The 26,173-nt window shown below is 39.9% G+C and overlaps 1 protein-coding gene across 2 annotated transcripts in view; it reads left to right on the top strand.

Moving 5' to 3' along the window:
* LOC136874251 (bcl-2-related ovarian killer protein) overlaps positions 1 to 26,173 on the top strand; it is an 891,695-nt gene that overhangs the window by 618,573 nt on the left and 246,949 nt on the right. For both annotated transcript variants that reach the window (XM_068227754.1, XM_067147884.2), the window contains exon 3: positions 24,877 to 24,928. The gene's annotated coding sequence lies outside the window, so the exon portion shown is untranslated. The remainder of the gene's footprint in view (positions 1 to 24,876; positions 24,929 to 26,173) is intronic.

Genomic DNA, 26,173 nt, shown 5'->3' with positions numbered 1-26,173 from the left:
CGAATGACTTTATTCGAAAAATAAAATACTATGTTGTAAGGAGTGCCAAGATTTTACAAAATTAGCATCAGGAAACAGACATAAGTGAAAATTTCTTCAGAGTGGACCAGTAGGAAAATTAGTACATTTGGAAGAGAAGAAAATGGTACATCTGGAGATATGAAAAAAGCGTGAGATTCACTTTATGAATAAGTTCGGTTGAGTACCGCCTACAAAAAAGGAACACTGCCCACATTATAGGTTTGTTTCTGAGAAAAGCGTACCTGCGAGAAACTTAAACAATACCACGTGATCATATTCTTTTCGAGCGACTATAGCACATTATCTGCTGACATTGACCTGTTTGTACTTAATGTAATGATGTGTGTAACTATGTAGTCATTAGTTCATAATTAACCATAACTTATGTATTTCATATTCTTTCAGTTCTCATGTTTGCAACATACGCTTAATTTATAAATAAGTGAACATTTCTGATTAACAACGGCATGACCACACGAGCGCATAATGGTGCGTCCAAACCAAGATATTCTCGTTAACGTTGTTAATAAACACGGTTAACCAACAATTTTCATGAAATAAACAAAATATCTTAAACGTTTGTGAATAAAACTTTTCATTAACTTTTCGTGTATTCGTTAACATGTCTCATCCCACATGCGCAAGGACGCAGTTAGAGCACGCAAATTCGTAGCGCGGAAAACGATGCTTTCTTATTCTAAAAATCGATTATCAAACCGCAAGCGAAAGTTCTAATATACATTATTCTTAATTCTGTATGATATTCTTTCAGCTATGTTCTAATGTGGTTTAATTTCCAGTTTCACTCCTCGCTGAATAACCTAACTTTCCCTAATCACTTCAATATCATCAAAATAATACTATCCCAACTAAGTGAAATGCAGATTTTCTTTATTTCTTACCTTTACCAATTCTTTGAAATTTTTGCATAAAGCTTCAAACACCTCGGGCACAATAACTGAAATTGCTTGTTTTGATACTCTAGACAAATATGTAAGTAAAATGTACGAGTCGCCAGTTGCTAGGAATCTTAAAGTTGTCTTCTTAAATCCTGTCATTAGTGGAGCCGGCTTCCCGATAATATGTATCATTTCTCGCAATTTCAGGCCCAATCACTGTCAACAAGAACTGAAAGTCATGTGGGGCCATTATCAAGAAAATTTTGAAAGCCTGCTGTATCATGAATTAAAAGTTCTTACATAAGTGTTCTCACCAAACTGAATTCTAAACGCCTTTCCAAAACTTTTCTTTGCCACACTGTGCGTCTATTTTCTTTTTCCTGACCCTATGCATCGTAACCTCACAAACAGCATTTTGGGTGTGGACATAATGTTGAAGAAGTTTTGTTGAGAAATGTCTTCATTAACATTGTTTATTAACTTTGTTGTGGACTAGCCATAACAAAAGTTGTAACAATCTATTCTTTGGAACTCGGTAGGTGACGTGGATGTGGATTGTTCGATGTGCCACCCCTTAAGGAGAAAATTTTGCTAGTAATAAGATGTTTGTACCCGCTAATCATGTGGTCGCCCTCATTGCCAATACGAGACTGTAGTTTCGAACGAAAACATTGTAGAATAGCGTTAGTTCCCTCTGTGGCTTTGACGCAAGCAGGTCGGTTATTACCTGTTTTCCTCAGCTTGCTGATGTATGTCACTTTTACTCCCAGTACAACTTTCTGGTAAGAACAAGGTGTTTCAATAGCTCCAGATGAGGTAGATACTGGTAGGGGATGGCTGTCATTAAGTCAGGTAATTACAGCCAATATATTTCGACAAGCTACTTGAACGTTCTTGTTTAGAAAGTTGATTGCAGTTAAACTCCAGAGTTATCACAACGTTTTGCTGTGCGCCATAAACAAAACCAACAAAACGCAGGCTGGTTGTGTCAGCCTCATGTTTTCAGATCTTAAAGATGACAGCGCAATCCTTCCATAACGGTTAGACTAAGCCCGAGGTTTACCGCTGCCTGCAAGTTCTTGAGCTCTCAACCAAGTTACTACATCATAACATTTTTTCTTGGATTCACTAAGTCAGGCAAATCCTGGAGCTCACACCAGGCAAATGCTGGGGCTGTACCTTAAGTAAGGCCACGGCCGCTTCTTTCCCATTCCTAGGCCTTTCCTATACTATCATCGCCATAAGACCCATCTGTGTCGGTACGACGTAAAGCAAATAGCAAAACTAAATTAATTATTTTAACTATTGTTATTACCTCATTTTCTGGAAAAGAAAAATTTTCTCCAGCAGTCCGATTGCGCATGTTTACAAAACACGAAGAGCATCCCTGATTTTTTTTGTCGGTACAATTTGGATACACCCTGTATTGGCAGTTATGGAGACTACAGGTGGCCAAGCTGTAGATTTCGAAAAGAGACAGTTCCATGATGTTTTGTAATTTAAAAGATATACGGAAACATACACGAATCAAGATTCGAATTTAAGTTTGTAGACGAATCTACAGTCACTCCAGAAAATATGAACACGTGTTATTGTATGTTCCTCACATTTAAAACTTTACCAGAATTATTATCAAACTATAAAATTCGCCTTCCATGTAGATGAAAACTCTGTGGATAGCCACAACAAACGTTATGTGCAGGGGCGTAGCCAGGGGGGGTTACTGGGGGTTAGAACCCCCCCCCCCAATTGAACTTTCACAAAAAGAAAATAAATAGAAACTGACAGTAAACAATAAACTTCTTTTATGTGATCAAGATAAACTCCCTGCAATCTACTGCTTGTTGAGAGTGTTTGCCACCCTACCTGTCACCACTGCAGCCAGTGAGAGATCATTTTCAACATTAAGACGCCTTAAAACCTACCTCAGAAATACCACAAGTGAAAGTCGACTCAACGGGTTGGCTCCCTTGAACATTCACAGAGACATAGTTGTAAAACCAACAGATGTGTTAAATTTATTTTCTAGGAAGCCTCGAAAATTAGATTTTAGATTGTAAACTGAACATACCGTTTGAGATAAAACTGCTGACCTCGATCATATTGTTCTTGTTCTGTATTTTAAAGTAAGAATTTTGTAGTGTATTGCAATCTGAATATCACATACAGTAATTCACTCTTGTATCAGTATCCTTATGACAGTCATGCATGCGCGTACCAGACACGCACAACCACAAGCACTTTCATTATGTTATATCTTAATTTTGTAACTGCAACCCCCCCCCCCCCCATTGGCCGATCCTAGCTACGCTACTGGTTATGTGTATAGTGCACCTGCGAGGGACTTGTAGAGTACCATGCACACATTTTAGCAACTGTTCATGTAGCCTGCAATAGTTCTAAACAGACATTGTTCAGCTGGCAGACAGCCAGTGTGTGAACCTTTTGCAAGCCACATCTAGGTTTCACAATGACGGAGGAAGATATTGGAAATATGTATCAATATTCTGTGTATAACGGAACAGTCTATACACAACATGAAATCCCTATTTCTGTCTGTCTTTCACAGTGATATTGAGTAAACGAGAACATTTCAGTGGTTGAAATTGCCGCCAGATAGTCTGTGGACAGTATGAAGTACTTCGCTAAGTAGTTCTTTCTGACTGTGGTGCTTCCTGTACAATAGATGTCGGACCTAGAGAAAGCTACATGCTTGAAGTCTGACGTATCCTCTTGTTGCTATTATTATTATTGTTATTATTATTATTATTATTATTATTATTATTATTATTATTATTATTATTATTATTATTATTAGCGTATGGCAAGGAAATGATATACATAATATACAATATATACACAATAACAAAAACATTGATTCACTTCAGGCATTAGTGTTATCTTTTATATCTTAATGTCCAACTTTTCAATCCACTGTAGTGCTTTCGCTGTTGGAAATAGGAAGTCTTCCAAACTACTTGGATAAGCCCGTAGTTGACCCTCGCTTACAATGTGGGGAATAGTTGGCCAGGGGCTCCACAGTCACATTCTGGAGATGATACAAAGTTCCACTTGTAGAGAGAATCCCTGCACCGTCCATGACCTGTCCTGATCCTGTTCAGTCTGGACCAAGTTGCACGTGGCAGTTGGGATCCATTTGCAATATTTTCCCCTCTGAAGATGTTTATGCAGGGGCACGTCGGGAGACTTATTCCAGCGGCCTTTCCACTCCTCCAAAGCAGTGAAGTTGGTGGGCGTCTTCAGACCAGCATCACAAAGGGGTGGATGTCGTGATTTCAGTCTTTTGAGACTAAGAGCTGATGTCATTTAGAACAGGTAGCAGAGGATTCTTGCAGATCTTGTACTCTCGAACAAGAGCTCTGGATCTTCGTAAGTCAGGTAGCATTATTCCTGACAACAGTGGGAGCCAGTGAACTGGAGTTGATCTGATGGTGCCAGATATAAGACGCATGCTGGTATTCAATTTTGGGTCAATATACTTTGTATACGGACTATTAATCTACACTGGAGCACAGTACTCAGCAGCAGAGAAAACCAGCGCTAAGGCTGAAGAGCGTAGGATGTTTTACAGTAGATCCCCAAGTAGTACAAGTTAGCTTCTGAATAATATTGCTTCGGGTTTTCAATTTCTTCGACAAGTTCAACAGATGTTGTTTGAGTGATAAAGTCCGGTCCAAGGTAACACCGAGATATTTTGGACACCTATTGTGATTAGGTACTCGATTGGAGGAGGTAATATTTAGTTTTAAGTTAGCGAGCCAGTTGCTCAAATGGAAGCAAGAAACCTCTCTCTTGGCTGTACTGGGTCTGAGTCTCCATTTCCTGAAATATTCTGCCAATGTGGATACGTCCTGAGTCAAAATGTCTTCAGTTTTCTCAAAGATCTTGTGTTGTGTGGCCAGGGTCAAGTCATCAGCATAACAGAACTTCCCGGATATTGTTTCTGGAAGATCAGAGATGTACAGATTAAACAGTAGTGGCGATAAAACTGATCCTTGGGGCAAACCATTATGCAGTTTTCTCACTGAGCTTTCCTTTTCACCTAAACAGACCTGGGATTTCCTGTCGCTGATCATGTTCTTGATAAGCTGTGCAATCGTTCTGTAGGGTATAGCTCTGAGTAATTAATAAATTAATCCTTCCTTCCAAACGGGATCAAAGGCAGCAGTGAGATCCACTAAGACAGCAGATGTTTTAAGCTTTTGCTGGTATCCGGCCTCAGAGAGATGTTAATGAAAGTAGCTGATCACAGCAGTTTCGGTTAGGTCTGAAGCCTGCCTGATCCACAGAAATGAGTTCTAAAATGGTTGATCCAATTCTGTTGTAGATAAGCCTTTCAAAGAGTTTGTGGCAACAGCTAAGGAGGGCTATTGGTCTGTAACTTTCAGGTCTGTTTTCAGGTTTTCCTGGCTTCAATATGGAAATAATTTTAGCTTTCGTGAAGTCAGGTGGGATTTGTCCATTCTGAAGAATGTCCGTGTAGAACTGTGCCATCCATCTCGTTGCGTTGTCTCCCATATGTGTGAGGAATTCTGGATGAATTCCATCGAATCCAGGTGCCTTACCAGGTTTTAGTTCTTTGAGGGCCTCTTGAACATCAAGGGCTGTAAAGGGACGTGAATAGCTAGAAATGCGAGGTGCTGATGATTTCAGAGCACGAACCTGGCATGTAACATACTTTGTATGCTTCTTATCAGCTGGAACTCGGGAAGTTGTTACAATATTGGAAGCTATTTGGTCAGGTGTCACCTGAGGTTGACCCTTCACTACTGGTGCACCTTCTCCTAGCCTTCTAAGAAGGCCCCAGACCTTTCTGCTAGAATGAGTAAAATCTAAGCTTTCGACAGTTTCAACCCACTTTTGTCTTCGGCGATCTTCCAAGCTAGCCAGAAGTTTGTTAGCAGTTTCTGCATCTCTGTTTTGTTGGAAATTATTAAATAATTCGTCATTCTGGGCATTCCAGCCAGGAACATATTCTTTCCGATAACTTCTGGGCATATATTTCTTAGCAGTAGATATAACTGCGCCAACAAGACGTTGATAACTTTAGTGATTTGGGGGAATCCAACGAATGCATTTATCTAGTTCTACAGAGAATGCAGACCAATCGGCTTTCTGGAAATTCCATCGGGCACGTGGCGTTGAAAGTATAATGGGAATTGCGACACCAAATTCGAGTATTACTGGTCTATGCTGACTATGAGGCAAAACTCTCATCACTTTGCGTGTAGTGTGCAAAGGATTTCCATTCATATTGGAGCTGACAAAGCATAAATCTGGATTTGAATCTCTACCCCATGCAGCTGATCGAAAAGTTCCTCGATCTTTAGCATCAAAAACTGTTATTATGTCTCTAACTAGGATAATAAGAAATATTGATGCCCATGATTGGCAGTTACAAAGGCCTAAGGTTAGAAACTAGAAGCATTAAAGATTTGTATTACAAGTTATACTTACTGAGGACTAGGATTGAAAATCAAATACTGTCAGGATGAATGGCTCGGATGGTAGGGCGCAGGCATTCTCAGTCCTGGCTCAGTCCAGTGGTATTTGAATGTGTTTAGCCTCGTGTCGATAGATTTACTGGCATATAGAATAATTTCTCTGGGGCAAATTTCCAACACCTCGGCGTCTCCCCAAAAATTGTAAAAGTGGCTAGTGGGATGAACAATCAACACATTATATAGAGATTATAGTTATTAAGAACTGAGATTAGAAATAGTAGTTATTAAAGCCTAGGATTAAATTATAAACATTGATGCCTTAGATTGAAATTATTATTTTTTAAATTTTTTATTTTCCACAACGTTGTGCCCAACTAAGGAGCGCGATTGAACTTATTTAGCAAATTATTTTTTTTCTCTTCCCAGGGATCTCTTTTGCCCTCGCTGTGTTTTTCTTCCGTCCTTGCCAAGGTGGTTTTCATCTTGGGTTTATCAGTAAAATGATGTTCGTTCATCAACGTTCTCAAGCTAGGCATGTCCCGTATAATTTCGCATGTTATGCTGATTTCTTGAAGGTCTCTTTCAATTTCGATTATCCAATTATTCTTGAATTTTAGTGAAGATAATAATAATAATAATAATAATAATAATAATAATAATAATAATAATAATAATAATAATACGTAAAAGCATACAAACTGCGATCTTGAATTTTAGTGAAGATAATAATAATAATAATAATAATAATAATAATAATAATAATAATAATAATAATACGTAAAAGCATACAAACTGCGATCTTCTTTTGTAAATTTCAAAGAAACGTATGATTCTTTAGATAGCCAAACATGTTTTGATGTGCTGAAAGAGTTTAGAGTAGATAAGAAAACAAGAAATTTGATCAGCCAGACACTGACAGTGGTCCAAACCTGGGAAAAGGAAACAAAAGGGATTAATATTGGTAAGCTAGTTAAAGATACAATTCGTATCAAATGTTTTAGTAAATCTTTCATTGTCCGTTCTTTTAATATGGCTATACAATTTTAATCATCTTTTTCTAATAGTATCTGATATTTTATCAGAATGCTGGTATAATTCAGGAGACGTCCTTTTCATTCACACTCTTTCTATCGGGCCAAATATTTTCATAAGGATTTTAATTGCTTTTTTCCGCTAAGGTTCTAGTTAGTGATATGCCTTCAATGATCAAGGTTTCTGGTGCGTATAATGGTCAAGCTTATTTACAGTGTTATGGTGTTTTAATTTAGCGTTCCGAGATATTGATTTTTTGTTGTACCTGTTTAATGCGATTCTATAGGCCTAAGCCTTTGCAATTTAGAAATTATCACTCTGTTTGAATCACAATTTAATCCGGATAGTTGGATGATTCCCCCTGAGCTTTTTAAATTATTTACTTGAAGGACTTTGCCAAACTGAGTTACCAGCGTATGTTTGCCTAAGTATCGAGGAGATCCTTCCACGTATAGGATTTTCTCGTATGACATATAAAGTCCAATTTTAGATGCAATTACATCAAATTTTTCCAGGGACTGAATTGCTTCCTGCCTATTGTTGGATATAATTACCAGATCATTTGTGAAGACCAAACATTTGATACGAATTGCATCTTTAACTAGCTTACCAATATTAATCCCTTTTGTTTCCTTTACCCAGGTTTGGACCACTGTCAGTGTCTGGCTGATCAAATTTCTTGTTTTCTTATCTACTCTAAACTCTTTCAGCACATCAAAACATGTTTGGCTATCTAAAGAATCATACGTTTCTTTGAAATTTACAAAAAAAGATCGCAGTTTGTATGTTTTTACGTATTATTATTATTATTATTATTATTATTATTATTATTATTATTATTATTATTATTATTATTATTATTATTATTATTATTATTATTATTATTATTATCATCGAGTGAGTTGGTCGTGCGGTTACGGTCGTGCAGCTGTGAGCTTGCATTCGGTAGATGGTAGGTTCGGTGGTCATGGCCGCTGCCTCAATATTCCTGGCTCTTTTCCATTATTCCATCCCCGAAAACCTTCCATGTGTTAGCAAAAAGTATTACATATTATTATTATTATTATTATTATTATTATTATTATTATTATTATTATTATTATTAATATTATTATTATTATTAGGTTTCCTATAATAATCCATTTTGTTTCCTTTTCCCAGGTTTGGACTACTTTCTCTAGCACAAGATTGAATAGTAATGGGGATAAGCCATATTCTTGTCTGGCCCCTGTCTTAATATCAAAAGGTTCGGAAATAATAATAATAATAATAATAATAATAATAATAATAATAATAATAATAATAATAATGTTTGCGTTACGTCCCATTAACTACTTTTAAGGTTTTCAGAGACGCCGAGGTGCCGGAATTTAGTCCCGCAGAAGTTCTTTTACGTGCCAGTAAATCTACCAACACCAGGCTGACGTATATGAGCACCTTCAAATACCACCGGACTGAGCCAGAATCGAACCTGCCAAGGTGGGGTCAGAAGGCCAACGCCTCAACCGTCTGAGCCACTCAGCCCAGCGTTCTTCTTCTTCTTCTTCTTCTTCTTCTACTACTTCTTGCGTTCCAGCCTTCTAAGGATCACGTTACAATTTCAATTCTTCCTCCTTAGTTGTTCTTTCCTTCTCTGCCAGTATTCTTTCATTGTTTCACTGTGCTACTTTTTCCTGTCTTCAGTCCACACTGTGCCTGTTTTCTTTTCCTTCCTCGATTGGAATCCTTCCATTTGTACGACTTTCTTCCTAAAAATCTTTCTTTCTAATAATTCTTCTTCTCGTATGTTGTTCCTTTCCAGGTCTTTCTTGACTTCTTGAATCCAGGTGGTGGTTGATTTCTTTTCCCAATGGTACTTGAAGATTCGTTTAATTAGTCTGTCATCCATTCTATAAATGTGTCCGAGAGATAGCAGTCTCCTTTTCATTGTTTCTGTTATGTTTTCTATGTTCTGGTAAATTTCATTGTTACTTCTTAATTTCCAAAACTCTGCAATTCTTAGAGGACCTAATATTTTCCTTATAATTCTTCTTTCTAATATTTCTAATTTATCAAGCTTGTAATTCAGTGCTAGTCATTCGCTGGCATACAGGCATTCTGGTTTCACTACTGTGTTGTAGTGCTTTATTTTAAGTTTTGTTGATGAGCACTTCTTTGCAAGGAAAAATGAAATGTCGTATGGCTTTTAGTGCCGGGATATCCCAGGACGGGTTCGGCTCGCCAGGTGAAGGTTTTCTATTTGACTCCCGTAGGCGACCTGCGCGTCGTGATGAGGATGAAATGATGATGAAGACAACACATACACCCAGCCCCCGTGCCATTGGAATTAACCAATTAAGGTTAAAATCCCCGACCCGGCCGGGAATCGAACCCGGCACCCTCTGAACCGAAGGCCAGTACGCTGACCGTTCAGCCAACGAGTCGGACCGTTGCAAGAAGATTGACTTGCATTGCTGCATCTGTAAGGCTTTCTGAAAGTATGGCAAGGTCATCTGCAAATGCTAGGCAATTTATTGCAACACCTTTGTTCTTTTTCCCCAGCACGAGTGGCAATATTTTGGATTCTTTCAGTTTTTCATTCCAAATTCTTACAATTTTTTCCAAGACACATTTGAAAAGGAGTGGAGATAAACCATCGCCCTGCCTGACACCTGTATTTATTTTGAAAGGTCGAGATATTTCACCCATAAATTTTACTTTCGAGATAGTGTCTGTAAGGGTTTCACGAATTAGCTTTGCCAATTTAGTTTTAACTCCAAATTCACGGATTACTTTATCTAGGGTTTCCCTATCAACAGAGTCAAAAGCTTTTTTAAAGTCATTAAATGTTACAACTATGTCTTTGGAGTTTATTAATCTGTGTCGAATTATAGATTACAGGTTGAAAATCTGTTCGGAGCGAGATCTTCCCTTTCTAAATCCATCTTGATATTCGCCCAATTGACTGTCCAGTGTCGATTTTACTCTGTTTAGTAGTATTGTTGAGAATATCTTGTAAGCAACTGGCAAGAGAGATATACCTCTGTAGTTGTTGACATCTTGCTTGTTACCCTTCTTGTGTAAGGGGTGTATTAGAGCCACTTTCCAATCCTCTGGGATCTTTTCTGTTTCCCAGATTTCTTCAAAGATTATTTGCAGATCTTCTATAATTTTTGGTTCAGCCCATTTTAAAAGTTCACCTGTTATGGAGTCTTCCCCACTAACTTTGTTATTTTTAAGATTTGTTAATGCTTCCTTAATTTCTTCCGCTGTTGGATGTGAATCACCTTCTAGATTTTCGTAAATTTCTGAATATGTTAATTTATGATTTGGCTCAGGGCAGTTCAGCAGGTGTTCGAAATGTTTTGCCAGAATCTCACAATTCTCGGCATTGTTAAGGCCAACTTTACCATTTGCATCTTTGAAGCAAATACTCGGGGATTGGTAACCTTTCAGGTTATTCTTAAAGGTCTGATAGAAATTTCGGGAGTTATTTCTTACAAAATTATTCTCAATTTCTACTAGCTGCGATTTTTCAAAATATCTTTTAACCTGCCTTATTATTCTTGTTGGTTCTTTTCTTTGTACTTTAAATACCTCTTAGTGTTCATTCTTTCCGGAACATTTCCATTTCTTCCGCTTTTTCGTTCTTTCTATTAGTGCTTCCTTACATACGTTATTCCACCATACTTTCTTTTTAGTTTTAACTGATCCAAATACTTTCTTTGCTGCACTATTAATCTGTTTAGATAATTCTGGCCATTTGCCATGCTGAGTTATTTTAAATTCTTCCTGAAAGTTTTCTATAGTTGCTTGTGTAATGTTGATCCTGTCTATGTTGTATTTCATTAATTTTCTCGGCCTTCTTTGATTCCTGCGAGGCAGAAGCTTTAGCTTAATTTTAGAGAGGTAGTGATCGGAGTCAAACTCCCCACTTCTTATTACTTTAACATTCATAATTTCCTTAATACTTTTTTGAGAAATAGCTACATGGTCCAATTGAAACTGGCCTAACATCGGGTTTGGGGACACCTATGGTTTAGTCTTTCTTGGAAGTTTCTTAAAGAAGGTCGACATTAATTTTAGGCGAAAGGATTTACAGATATTAATTAATCTCATGCCATTTCTTTTTTGTTCTCTTGTGTGCCGGATATGTCCCTACTGTTTTGCTGAAAACTTTTTCTTTGCCTATCTGTGCATTAAAATCACCTAGTAGAATAATATTTGATTTTGGAATTTTTGATATTTCATCATCTAGAAGACTCCAGAATTCTTCAGTTTTACTTACGTTCTTCCTATTACCTTCATTTATTGGTGCATGACAGTTAACAAATTTATACTTTTTGTTCTTGCATTTAAGTGTGAGAAGAGATAACCTTTCTGAACAAGATTCGAATTCCATAACATTATCAACTATTACTTTATGGACATACAAGGCGGTACCTAGTAGTAGCATTCCTTTCATAATTTTGATTGCTGGTTTACATTTAAAGATTCTATAATCTTTGGTTTCTGTTACATTCTCATCCATAAACCGTGTCTTTTGAGCTGCTCAAATCTGGATTTCATGTATATCTAATAAAATTTCCAGTTCTTTCTGTTTGCCGGTTTTTAGCAAGGAATTTACATTAAGAGTGCCTGCAAAGAATTCTCTGTTAAATTTTGAGTCTGAAAGGACTCCAAGGATGCTCGGACTCACCCTTATTGAATATGTTGGGACTCCCCAGAACCCTAGGTCCCGATGCATTATTTATTTATTTATCATCCAGTCTAGGATTATAATTATAAAAATTCGAGCTTGGAAATAATTATTAAGGTTAGGGTTGGGATAATAATAGTAATTATCGAACTTAGGATTGATATAATAAACATTGCATTTTAGGAATGAAAATTAAAATGATTGTCGTTAGGATCACAATTATAACTTTTGAGGACTATGATTGAAGTTTATAAGTATAATTTTGAGGCGCAGGATTGAGGGACCTGCCCATAATTGTGGTTACCACTTTACCATGTTGACCTTAACATATTTTGTTAGCGACACAAAAGAATTCCAGATTGATGAGCAAAGATGTCCGTAGCCTCTAAGTCTATCAATTGCGAAGGAAATTGCAGTATTGAATTGGGTATTTTATTGGTCAGTACTGTTAGAAATGAATTCAATTTTCAGATACTGCTTCTCCCGACAATGGACTTGAGTATATTCATCTCACGTTCCTAGCCATTAATGTCTGTCTCAGAGCTCATTTTATGACAAGAATTCGCTCTGTCTTGATCAGTTATGAAGAGAATATAAATCATCTCTCAATCCCAGTTTTGGATTGGATACCATTACCTTCAGTCAATATCCAACGGCGTCAAATCGACAGCGTTGCCTCGTTTATGCTAATGAAAGGCAATTTTTCCAGAATCGAACGTTATCCTCATCCATATGCGAGGTAGTACTATAATTAACATTCATTTGTAAACTTTCTTACGCGTAGAATTTGGCATATTTCTAAAATGAGAAAGGATGAAATTGTCTTGTACTTATAGGGTGACGACCGTCCGATTATCCCGACAATTTGTTGACGGGTCGACAATTTTTTTAACTAGAAATAAATCATTTATGTAGTTCACGTAATTCACGTAGTATCAGTTTTATTACTCGATGAATGGATTATTAGGCCGTGCTTGTGTGCAGTGCTTCACCCACTGGGCTCTCGTCAGCCGGATTGGCACGTTTCTCCAAGACGCCCTAGAAATGGTAGACCGTCTAAGCCAAGGGCGGGTACAATTCGGCTCAATGAGTAGCGGTCCAGCTCAGGCATGTGAAGGATCAGATTACAGGGTCTCTCATATAAACTCAGACCGAACGAACGGTGTTTATACTCTGCGCTACGGAAGCTGCCTCAGCCGAACTTATGTCACGCTCGGCCGCCCTGCTTAAGAGCGAATACAATCTTATATGAAATCTTAACTTGTAAAAGATGCTGGAAGTGTCGTTCTTCCCGGGTTATACAGGCATTGTATCTGGTAACCACGCGAGTGAGTTCTGCCACTGTAATATTCCTGATTTCATATGTAACGTATTCTTACAGTTCCTCCTATGTGTGAGGATTTGTTCGATGCACTTTCCTTCAGTTTACCCCACAAGTAAAAATCACACACTGTTATATCTGGAGAACGAGGAGGAAATAGACCAGCACTGACCACTCTGTCTGCGAACACTTCCGGGATTGTAAGAAGATAATCTTCTGCTCTATGAGCAGGGGCTGAATCTTGTTGAAACCACCCTCGCGATTTTTCTTCTTCCGTTTAGTGATGGACGAACGGCGTCACAATGTCATCTTGGTACCTCTTTACATTTATTGTCGTCTCGAAAGAAAAAGGCCCAATTATTCGTCTTGCACTAACAGCACACCAAACACCAATCTTCCTGCCATAATGAGGGACTTCATAAACACCATTAGGATTTTCTGCACACCAATAGCAAGAGTTATGACTGTTCACGTGACCTTTAAGATGAAACCATAACTTTTACTTGCGAAAATACGGTGATTCAATGATAGCTGTCTCACCATGTTAACAGCTGAGATTCAGACTGGCGACTCATGTTTGCCCGTCGAACACGTGCAGGCGGCTTGCAGGTCAGAACTATGCGCACGCCTCTCATCCTGCAGCTGCCGTAGCCCAGAGTAAAACCACCGTGCGTTCTGTATAGATTTATATGAGAGACCCTGTATGTGCTCTGACGGAAGATACAGCCTAGCAGCGGCCTGCAGTTACAACTAATGAAGGGGAGCGTATCAAAGCAGATTTAAACTTCGATTGACAATTTTATTGTGCCTAATGTCTCATTCTGTTCGGTTAAGGTGAGGAAACAAAATAAGTTTTTGTGTAGAATCAATTATTTTGTATATACAACAAAACTACCTACGTAATATTAACAGAGTAATACGGGAAAAGAGATCTAAAGAAAATGAAAACAGACAAGATTCATGTAGCTAGTAGTAAGGATATGTGTGAGGAGGAATCCTAGACTATATGAATTACAGTTTTGGAAACACCTTAAAAGTATGTCTAATTACAAAAGATGCGTCGAAGAAAAGATTTATGGAATATACTCATGTAAAGTATATTGTAATTATTTTTGTAACATTTTGTTATTTTAAATATCTTCAATATTTTCTATTAAAATGTATTAGTTATGATAGCAGTAAATGAATACTCTGTCCCCAATTAGTGGTCATCCGTAATTGAGAGAAACGACTATTCAATATAAAGACTTATTGTATCACCGATGCGCCTTCGAAAACAGCTATGTAATAACGTTGTGTGCCAGGCTGAATGGCTCAGACGGTTGAGACGCTGGCCTTCTGACCCCAACTTGGCAGGTTCGATCCTGGCTCAGTCCGGTGGTATTTGAAGGTGCTCAAATACGTCAGCCTCATGTCGGTAGATTTACTGGCACGTAAAAGAACTCCTGCGGGACAAACTTCCGGCACATCGGCGTCTCCGAAAACCGTAAAAGTCGTTAGTGGGACGTTAAGCAAATAAAATTAGTATTATTAATAACGTTGTGGGAGAAATACTGACCCGCAACACATGTATCGTCAAGAGGGAGAATTCTTTGACATTACTCACACAATATTGATCCTTAGATAACACAACCTTTTCCGGCCAAAGTTCTAAGCTAAAATATTTCACATGGTGGTTTTTGCAGGTGCAACAACGATACATAATATTAATTATACAATCTGAAGCTTCAGAAATTCAGTCAGTTTCTGCCTAGGCTAATAGGGAGCAAGTGGTTTCCTATCAATCCAGTCTTTGGAGAGCTCTCCAAAGACAACTCAGCTCTCGTGTGTTGATAGGTTATCACATCTGTCCGGGAAGCAGAGGATAATCTTCAGGGGCTCTTGACTTGTGTGACTTACCTACATAGCAATCATATGTTCTTAGTTTCCACTTGTGCGAGACTCCTTTCCTTCATCACCTTTCCTACCAACCTGTCGTGGTTAGCACTTGTTCTCTACATATTCAGACTTTTCGTGGCCTTTCGTGGCGTAAGAGTACCGTGCCTGCCTCACACCAGGAGGTCCCGGATTCGGCTCTCGGCCAGTTCAAGGATGTTATTTTTGGACTGAGGGCCAACACAGAGCTCACTCACTGACACTAACTGAGGCTGTCTAATATTGGAGGTAGTGGACCTGGTCGTGAAAGCCAAGCAACATGGCAGAGGGTGTTCATCACCCTGAGCACGAGTACGCCAATGTGTGTAGTCCATCTACTATGAGTCTCCCACATCGGTTGGCCGATAGGCGCGCCCAGCTTATCTGCCTCCCGTTGACTCATCACTCCCCGCTCCGCGGCATAGCAACTAGGACAGCACTTCGCTCACTTTATCCGTGCATAGGGTGAGATAGCAATTAGAATTAAGAAAATAACTAATTAAGAAATAAGCTTGTACCTTATGACAGGTGATGTTGGAAATATTCTCCTCCCGTATCCACACATTCCTGGCATCGTCTTTCAAAGTTAACATTTTCGTACCCCGCCATGCTGAGCACTTCGAAACCCCGACTTCTTGTTCAAGTCGTCTTTGGGATTTTGTAGGAGTATGTTCTAATCTTTCTGCGATTTCATTTACTTTTTCCTCGTTAAGAACACGTTTTTTAACACTTCGCTTCTTATCGAGTAACGAACCATTTCCTGTCAATGTGTTTACGAGTTTCCGCAGGGTCTCCCTATGAGAAGGACGTACACCTGGAAACTGTGTTGCAAATCGCCTAACGACTTCCCTGCAAGACTCCGTTTTTATATAATTATCGTACATAAATATCATTTCCTCTACTGTATACACATGTGGAGGCATTATGCGAATTATACCCCGAAGTAACACTTCACAATTCGAGAAAATCTGGAGGAACAGGTGAACACTTAATACACGTTCTAAGCACGGACCTGAACTGCGAAGTGCGGGCATTCCCGTGTTGTCGCTGCGCTGTGTAACGGGAAGTGATGAGTCAATGGGAGGCAGATAAGCTGGGCGCGCCTGCCGGGCAACCGATAAGAGAAACTCACGTAGGTGGGCAGCAGCTGAGGCTTATAGTGGGCTGCTGTACCACGGATTTGTTTCGTTCGTTACTTTTTCTTCCTTTTTCAACTCTTTTATGTACTTCCTTTTATTTTCATTTCTTTCTCTCTTTCTTTCTTTCTTTCTTTCTTTCTTTCTTTCTTTCTTTCTTTCTTTCTTTCTTTCTTTGAGGATCACATGTTTTCGTGTTAGTGTTAATTCTTCCGTTTTTCCCCATAATTCCACCATCACAACCATCAATAAGAATTTCCCGACCATTAATGAGTCTTGATGTGTTCAAGTGCTCTATCCAGTTGTAATAACACGATATTACCGAACATTTTAGCTCAGTGCATTGTTACATAGCCAGTTATGATTGCTAGCTCTGTACTTGGGAGACAGGTGGATTCGAATCTCTCATCGGCCATTCTAGAAATGGTTTTGCATGGTTTCCTATTTCTACCCCAGACAAATGCCGGGATGGTACCTTTCTGTTAAGGCCACGGTTGTTTCCTTCCCATTACTAGCCCCTACAATAACTGTACCTATACACACAGATAACACCCTTACACAGCGGTACATGTAGCTCATCCCCATGAGGTGTGGGGGAACTCCGTGTAATTTGGACCCCCGTGTAATTTGGACTGATAATATTTTTGGTATTTGCAAGTTTGGTCACCCCCTGTCTGAGGCAAGGTCAGCAAGACAGCCGAGGGCAGCGTTCTTCCTGGAAATTGTTTCGCTAATGAACTTAAGGTTGAAAGGGGAAGAGGAAAAAACATAATACTCATATTCCCTGTAAGCGTATACGGTGACAAATAAGTGTACTGTAAAGTATTTATTTCAGCCAAGAGGGTGTTTAGCTTGTTCAAGTACTGGTGGGATATCTAGGAAAGTTTTGACATGGTTTAATTCATAAATTTTAAGTACTTTGCATATTACTTCGTTTTTTATTAGATCTTTGCATGTCGTGTAATTTGGACTGCCCGAGAATGTGTAATTTAGACCGTTGAAACAATTGTAATAATTAAGTTCCTTCGTAGTTTTAGTGGCGATTCTAAAATAATCTGTATTATAATTTGAGGCCGTCCCTGCGGTGTACGGGAGTGTGCCTGTCGCTAATGCGGAGGCCACTGGTTCGATTCTCGGGCAGGTTAGTGATTTTTACTTGGATCTGAAGGCTGATTCGAGGTCCACTCAGCTTACATGATTACAATTGAGGAGCTATCTGACAGTGAAATGTTGGTCTCAGTCTAGAAAACCAAGAATAACAGCCGTGAGGATTCGTCGTGCTGACCATGTGACATTTCGTAATCTGCAGGCCTTCGAACTGAGCAGCGGTCGAGAAACTGTTCACTATAAACGCAAGAAAAAGATCAAAATCCGTTTGCATTGTATGCGGCAAGTATTATGTTGACGATTGAATTCATTGCAATAGTTGCAAAAATTGGGTTGATAACTCCACCAAAATTCAGGTTGAATTGTTTTATCATTGTCCTTCATGCCAAATGAGATGACCACAATTCATAGTGTCGTATTTTATTGCTTAGGATTTCATAATAAATACATCAAATACCCATGTTTATATTTACCAGTTACCGAGCTCGATAGCCGCAGTCGCTTAATTGCGGCCTGTATCCAGTATTCGGGAGCCCTGAAAATGGTTTTCCGTTGTTTCCCATTTTCACACCAGGCAAATGCTGGGGCTGTACCTTAATTAAGGCCACGGCCGCATTCTTCCCACTCCTAGCCCTTTCCTGACCCATCGTCGCCATAAGACCTATCTGTGTCGGTGCGACGTAAAGCAACTAGCAATATATATATATATATATATATATATATATACCAGTCCAAATTACACGATCACCTGGTCCAATTTACAAGCTATCGGTCCAAATTATATAATAACCTGGTCCAATTTACAAGCTATCGGTCCAAATTATACGATCACCTGGTCCAAGTGACACGCTATCGGTACAAATTATACGATCACCTGGTCCAATTTACACGCTATCGCTACAAATTATACGATCACCTGGTCCAATTTACACGCTATCGGTCGAAATTACACGATCACCTGGTGAAATTTACACGCTATCGGTACAAATTATACGATAACCTGGTCCAACTGACACGCTATCGGTACAAATTATACGATAACCTGGTCCAATTTACACGCTATCGGTACAAATTATACGATAACCTGGTCCAATTTACACGCTATCGGTCGAAATTACACGATCACCTGGTGAAATTTACACGCTATCGGTACAAATTATACGATAACCTGGTCCAACTGACACGCTATCGGTACAAATTATACGATAACCTGGTCCAATTTACACGCTATCGGTACAAATTATACGATAACCTGGTCCAATTTACACGCTATCGGTACAAATTACACGATCACCTGGTCCAAGTGACACGCTATCGGTACAAATTATACGATCACCTGGTCCAATTTACACGCTATCGGTCCAAATTACACGATCACCTGGTCCAAGTGACACGCTATCGGTACAAATTATACGATCACGTGGTCCAATTTACACGCTATCGGTCCAAATTACACGATCACCTGGTCCAAGTGACACGCTATCGGTCCAAATTACACGATCACCTGGTCCAAGTGACACGCTATCGGTACAAATTACACGATGACCTGGTCCAAGTGACACGCTATCGGTACAAATTATACGATAACCTGGTCCAATTTACACGCTATCGGTACACATTACACGATCACCTGGTCCAAGTGACACGCTATCGGTACAAATTACACGATCACCTGGTCCAAGTGACACGCTATCGGTACAAATTATACGATCACCTGGTCCAAGTGACACGCTATCGGTACAAATTATACGATAACCTGGTCCAATTTACACGCTATCGATCCAAATTACACGATCACCTGGTCCAAGTGACACGCTATAGGTACAAATTATACGATAACCTAATCCAATTTACACGCTATCGGTCCAAATTACACGATCACCTGGTCCAACTTACACGCTATCGGTACAAATTATACGATAACCTGGTCCAATTTACACGCTATCGGTCCAAATTACACGATCACCTGGTCCAAGTGACACGCTATAGGTACAAATTATACGATAACCTAATCCAATTTACACGCTATCGGTACAAATTATACGATAACCTGGTCCAATTTACACGCTATCGGTACAAATTATACGATCACCTGGTCCAATTTACACGCTATCGGTACAAATTACACGATCACCTGGTCCAAGTGACACGCTATCGGTACAAATTATACGATCACCTGGTCCAATTTACACGCTATCGGTCCAAATTACACGATCACCTGGTCCAAGTGACACGCTATCGGTACAAATTATACGATCACGTGGTCCAATTTACACGCTATCGGTCCAAATTACACGATCACCTGGTCCAAGTGACACGCTATCGGTACAAATTATACGATAACCTGGTCCAATTTACACGCTATCGGTACAAATTATACGATAACCTGGTCCAATTTACACGCTATCGGTACAAATTATACGATAACCTGGTCCAATTTACACGCTATCGGTACAAATTATACGATCACCTGGTCCAATTTACACGCTATCGGTCCAAATTACACGATCACCTGGTCCAAGTGACACGCTATAGGTACAAATTATACGATAACCTAATCCAATTTACACGCTATCGGTACAAATTATACGATAACCTGGTCCAATTTACACGCTATCGATCCAAATTACACGATCACCTGGTCCAAGTGACACGCTATAGGTACAAATTATACGATAACCTAATCCAATTTACACGCTATCGGTCCAAATTACACGATCACCTGGTCCAACTTACACGCTATCGGTACAAATTATACGATAACCTGGTCCAATTTACACGCTATCGGTCCAAATTACACGATCACCTGGTCCAAGTGACACGCTATAGGTACAAATTATACGATAACCTAATCCAATTTACACGCTATCGGTACAAATTATACGATAACCTGGTCCAATTTACACGCTATCGGTACAAATTATACGATCACCTGGTCCAATTTACACGCTATCGGTCCAAATTGCACGACCACCTGGTCCAAGTGACACGCTATCGGTACAAATTATACGATCACCTGGTCCAATTTACACGCTATCGGTCCAAATTACACGATCACCTGGTCCAATTTACACGCTATCGGTACAAATTATACGATAACCTGGTCCAATTTACATGTTATCGGTACAAATTATACGATAACCTGGTCCAATTTACACGCTATCGGTACACATTACACGATCACCTGGTCCAAGTGACACGCTATCGGTACAAATTATACGATAACCTGGTCCAATTTACATGCTATCGGTACAAATTATACGATAACCTGGTCCAATTTACACGCTATCGGTACACATTACACGATCACCTGGTCCAAGTGACACGCTTTCGGTACAAATTACACGATCACCTGGTCCAAGTGACACGCTATCGGTACAAATTATACGATCACCTGGTCCAAGTGACACGCTATCGGTACAAATTACACGATCACCTGGTCCAAGTGACACGCTATCGGTACAAATTATACGATCACCTGGTCCAAGTGACACGCTATCGGTACAAATTACACGATCACCTGGTCCAAGTGACACGCTATCGGTACAAATTATACGATCACCTGGTCCAAGTGGCACGCTATCGGTACAAATTATACGATCACCTGGTCCAAGTGACACGCTATCGGTACAAATTACACGACCACCTGGTCCAAGTGACACGCTATCGGTACAAATTATACGATCACCTGGTCCAAGTGACACGCTATCGGTACAAATTACACGATCACCTGGTCCAAGTGACACGCTATCGGTACAAATTATACGATAACCTGGTCCAATTTACACGCTATCGGTACACATTACACGATCACCTGGTCCAAGTGACACGCTATCGGTACAAATTACACGATCACCTGGTCCAAGTGACACGCTATCGGTACAAATTATACGATCACCTGGTCCAAGTGACACGCTATCGGTACAAATTATACGATCACCTGGTCCAAGTGACACGCTATCGGTACAAATTACACGATCACCTGGTCCAAGTGACACGCTATCGGTCCAAATTACACGATCACCTGGTCCAAGTGACACGCTATCGGTACAAATTACACGATGACCTGGTCCAAGTGACACGCTATCGGTACAAATTATACGATAACCTGGTCCAATTTACACGCTATCGGTACACATTACACGATCACCTGGTCCAAGTGACACGCTATCGGTACAAATTACACGATCACCTGGTCCAAGTGACACGCTATCGGTACAAATTATACGATCACCTGGTCCAAGTGACACGCTATCGGTACAAATTATACGATCACCTGCTCCAAGTGACACGCTATCGGTACAAATTACACGATCACCTGGTCCAAGTGACACGCTATCGGTCCAAATTACACGATCACCTGGTCCAAGTGACACGCTATCGGTACAAATTACACGATCACCTGGTCCAAGTGACACGCTATCGGTACAAATTACACGATCACCTGGTCCAAGTGACACGCTATCGGTACAAATTATACGATAACCTGGTCCAATTTACACGCTATCGGTACACATTACACGATCACCTGGTCCAAGTGACACGCTATCGGTACAAATTACACGATCACCTGGTCCAAGTGACACGCTATCGGTACAAATTATACGATCACCTGGTCCAAGTGACACGCTATCGGTACAAATTATACGATCACCTGGTCCAAGTGACACGCTATCGGTACAAATTACACGATCACCTGGTCCAAGTGACACGCTATCGGTCCAAATTACACGATCACCTGGTCCAAGTGACACGCTATCGGTACAAATTACACGATCACCTGGTCCAAGTGACACGCTATCGGTACAAATTATACGATAACCTGGTCCAATTTACACGCTATCGGTACACATTACACGATCACCTGGTCCAAGTGACACGCTATCGGTACAAATTACACGATCACCTGGTCCAAGTGACACGCTATCGGTACAAATTATACGATCACCTGGTCCAAGTGACACGCTATCGGTACAAATTATACGATCACCTGGTCCAAGTGACACGCTATCGGTACAAATTACACGATCACCTGGTCCAAGTGACACGCTATCGGTCCAAATTACACGATCACCTGGTCCAAGTGACACGCTATCGGTACAAATTACACGATCACCTGGTCCAAGTGACATGCTATCGGTACAAATTATACGATAACAAATTTCAGAATTAATATTATTTTTAAACCAATCCTATCGATAATACCAACATTTATTTTTACCAAGTATTTGATTCATTTAAGTACTTATCGTGTATAAAATTTGTGAAATTTTTATTACGGTCAAGAGTGTTATGAATGTTTAAAGTTATGTGGTCCAAATTACACGGACTTTCCCTACCGGGAAAAGCAGCTACAGCACTGGCGAGCCGAACATGTCCTCGGATAGTCCCGGTACTAACAGCAGTACGCTAAAGAAAGCACGAGATTCCGCGTCTGTCATTAACATGCATCATATGTAAGCTATACAGAATGAGTCAGCTAAAAGGTTTACTTCAAGTAACTCGTAAATCGTTAAGCACATCAACAACAACAATAAATAAAGTTTTGCCTTTGAGTAATTTTACCAAGGAGACTCACAATCGAATTTTCTGTACTCCGTTATAGGAAGAGGAATTAGAGATTGATATAACTTACCAGGAGAGATGTTTGATTACATTTCCAACTTTTTTGATATAATTTAAGGAAAGGTGAGATAAACGTCAACCCCAAATGCAGATAAGTGCTGATGATTAAATTCGCTGACCATTAATGAGTCTTGATGTGTTGAAGTGCTCTATTCAGTTGATTGATTGATTGATTGATTGATTGATTGATTGATTGATTGATTGATTGATTGATTGATTGATTGATTGATTGATTGATTGATTGATTGATTGATTGATTGATTGATTGATTGATTGATTGATTGATTGATTGATTGATTGATTGATTGATTGATTGATTGATTGATTGATTGACATTCAACCTGCCAGTGTCCCGGAGGTAACCAGGCCAGCTCTCCGTGCTCACCAAGGTCATCGCGCATATCACCCTGCCACGAATTAGGTAAACACGCTCCCCGGCCTTCTGAAGAGATGCCGTGAACCTTATGGTAGTGCCTGTTTAGTCTAGTTGGATGGAGTTCTCCACGTTACCCTATCCTGGGCCTATTTTTTCATCGCTACGTAATTAGCACAGCTTAAATCAATCCTGATCCCGTGGTTCCCTCGGCCATTCTTATCCGATACGCGTCCCCGTATATCCTAGAACGTGACCAACCAACATATCACTCCTCCTAGTCAAATTATTCTCTTCACAACTACTCGGTTCCATTACTTTTCGTTTGTGGTCTAATCGTCTCATCTCACCTTAAGCATACTTCTCTAACACCTCATGTCACTTTCTTCCTGCAGGATTTGCTGTCTATGAACCTGCTGTTAATTATTTCCGAGACAGATATAAGCTCAAATGCGTTGAGGTAATAGGAGCACGAGGTGATATACCTCGTTTTTTGACAAATTTCGAAAAAATACCGCATTCCAACTTCCATACGAGATGAGATACTCACCATAGTACTGAGGAAGAATTGTCACCGGACTCGATAGCTGCAGTCGCTTAAGTACGGTCAGTATCTAGTATTCGGAAGATAGTAGTTCGAATCCCGCTGTCGTCAGCCCTGAAGGTCGTTTTCCATCTTCACACCAAGCAAATGCTGGGGCTGTACCTTAACTAAGGCCACTGCAGCTTCCTTCGCATTCCTAGCCTTTCCTACCCCATCGTCACCATAAGACCTATCTTTGTCGGTGTGACGTACAGCAACTTGTAAAAAAAAAAAAAAAAAAAAAAGGAGAGTTGTCAAATTCTGAATCACCATCTTAATCCACACCTCTAGGTGTTGTTTGAAATTTATATCATATTATTATAATACTGTAATTATAGGCTAATGTTAATTATTATTGTCATGTAGGTATACTGAGTCTTCTGGCGCTTCCTCCATTGGGAGGCAGTTTTGTAAATAAAAAAACAACTTTAATTGTGAAGTATAAAATGTTAATCGTAAGTTTAACTCCCAGTGCATACCATTTATTAACAGTTTGTACATGTAAACTAGCATCACAATTATGTCCAGTTAACAATCTCCCTATATTCCAAGGGTGGGCTAATTTACGTCCCTCTGCCTTTCCACCTGCATATGTACAATCCATTTGTTTGATAATTCAGGAAAAGAGAAATCAAAGCTGGTCTGTTAATTTCATGGCACATTTTGTAATGTATCAGTGGCTCATAAAACAGTTGCTAATTGACTAACGTTGTTTGCTCCAGGCTTGGCGGCATGGCGAAGGTTCCCACATAGCGGCGGACTGAGTCTCATCAGGTGAGTAGACCGAAGCAATCTGTCAAGTTACTGACAAGTATTATGATTGCCTTGTCACTGCCAGAAGACATAGCTAATCGATTGAAGCCTCAGATTAGGTCTCTACAAAAGACATTTGTTACCTCCAACGAGATGTGACACACATGGGACAGCAGAGGAGCTTCCTTATTGTTTACTTCAACGAGGCTCATTAGTGGACATGTCAGTTTAAAGTAGTATGAACGTTCCATTAACACCACTCTTGACTCTTTCTTATTTTCACGTCTTTGTACTTGTCCTGAGTTCCACGTTCTTCAAGGATGAAAGGCATTTCATTTTATTTTATAACTGGAAATGAAAAAACTGAAAATCCACAGCCTGTTTCCAGTCGTTCGACTGGATCAGCAATGAATGACGCCCCCATCTAGCGGCGAGGATAGGAATTGTGCCGGGTGCCAAAGCCTGTCGCACTCCTCTGGGGCAATGATTAAGTTAATTACTGACATATGATATGAAATTATATTGAAGAGTCTTGCTGGAATGAAAGATGACAAGGAAAATCGGACTACCCGGAGGAAAACCTGCCCCTCCTCCGCTTTATTCATCAGAAATCTCACATGGAGTGGCAACCCAGGGGAAAGAGGCCAGCGCACTGCCGCCTGAGCCACCGGGGCTTTATAATTGTTTACCTTTATAATTTAAATAAACTTTCGGATCACCAGGTTGCGGGTTCAAACCTGACTGTGGTATTCGAAATGTGGAAGCGCAGAAAAATAAATATTCCATTCAGCACTCCACGGCATGCCATATCGGCTTCTCTGGTGACAAATTTAGTGTTTACTGCAGAGCTGCCAGGATCACTCATCAAGAAGAATGAGACTCAGAGATTCTTATGGGCATCAGAGCTATAATGCCTCCTGATATCCGCCTCTCCTTGATGACCACAGGACTAAATCCCTTTCACACACATTAGAACGAAATGCAGGCTGATCTTCTGTGCCGGGCTGAGTGGCTCAGACGGTTGAGGTGCTGGCCTTCTGACCCCAACTTGGCAGGTTCGATCCTGGCTCAGTCCGGTGGTATTTGAAGGTGCCCAAATACATCAGCCTCGTGTCGATAGATTTGCTGGCACGTAAAACAACTCCTGCGGGACTAAATTCCGGCACCTCAGCGACTTCGAAAACTAGAGACACGGGATATTGTGTCTGCCAGGAAACATTGTCTTGTATATGTTGCAACTCCCATGAATGATCTAGGATTTGCATG

This window comes from Anabrus simplex, chromosome 1, assembly GCF_040414725.1.
Source record: "Anabrus simplex isolate iqAnaSimp1 chromosome 1, ASM4041472v1, whole genome shotgun sequence".
In the NCBI taxonomy this organism is placed as follows: domain Eukaryota; kingdom Metazoa; phylum Arthropoda; class Insecta; order Orthoptera; family Tettigoniidae; genus Anabrus; species Anabrus simplex.
This window is presented reverse-complemented; position numbering and strand designations above follow the sequence as displayed.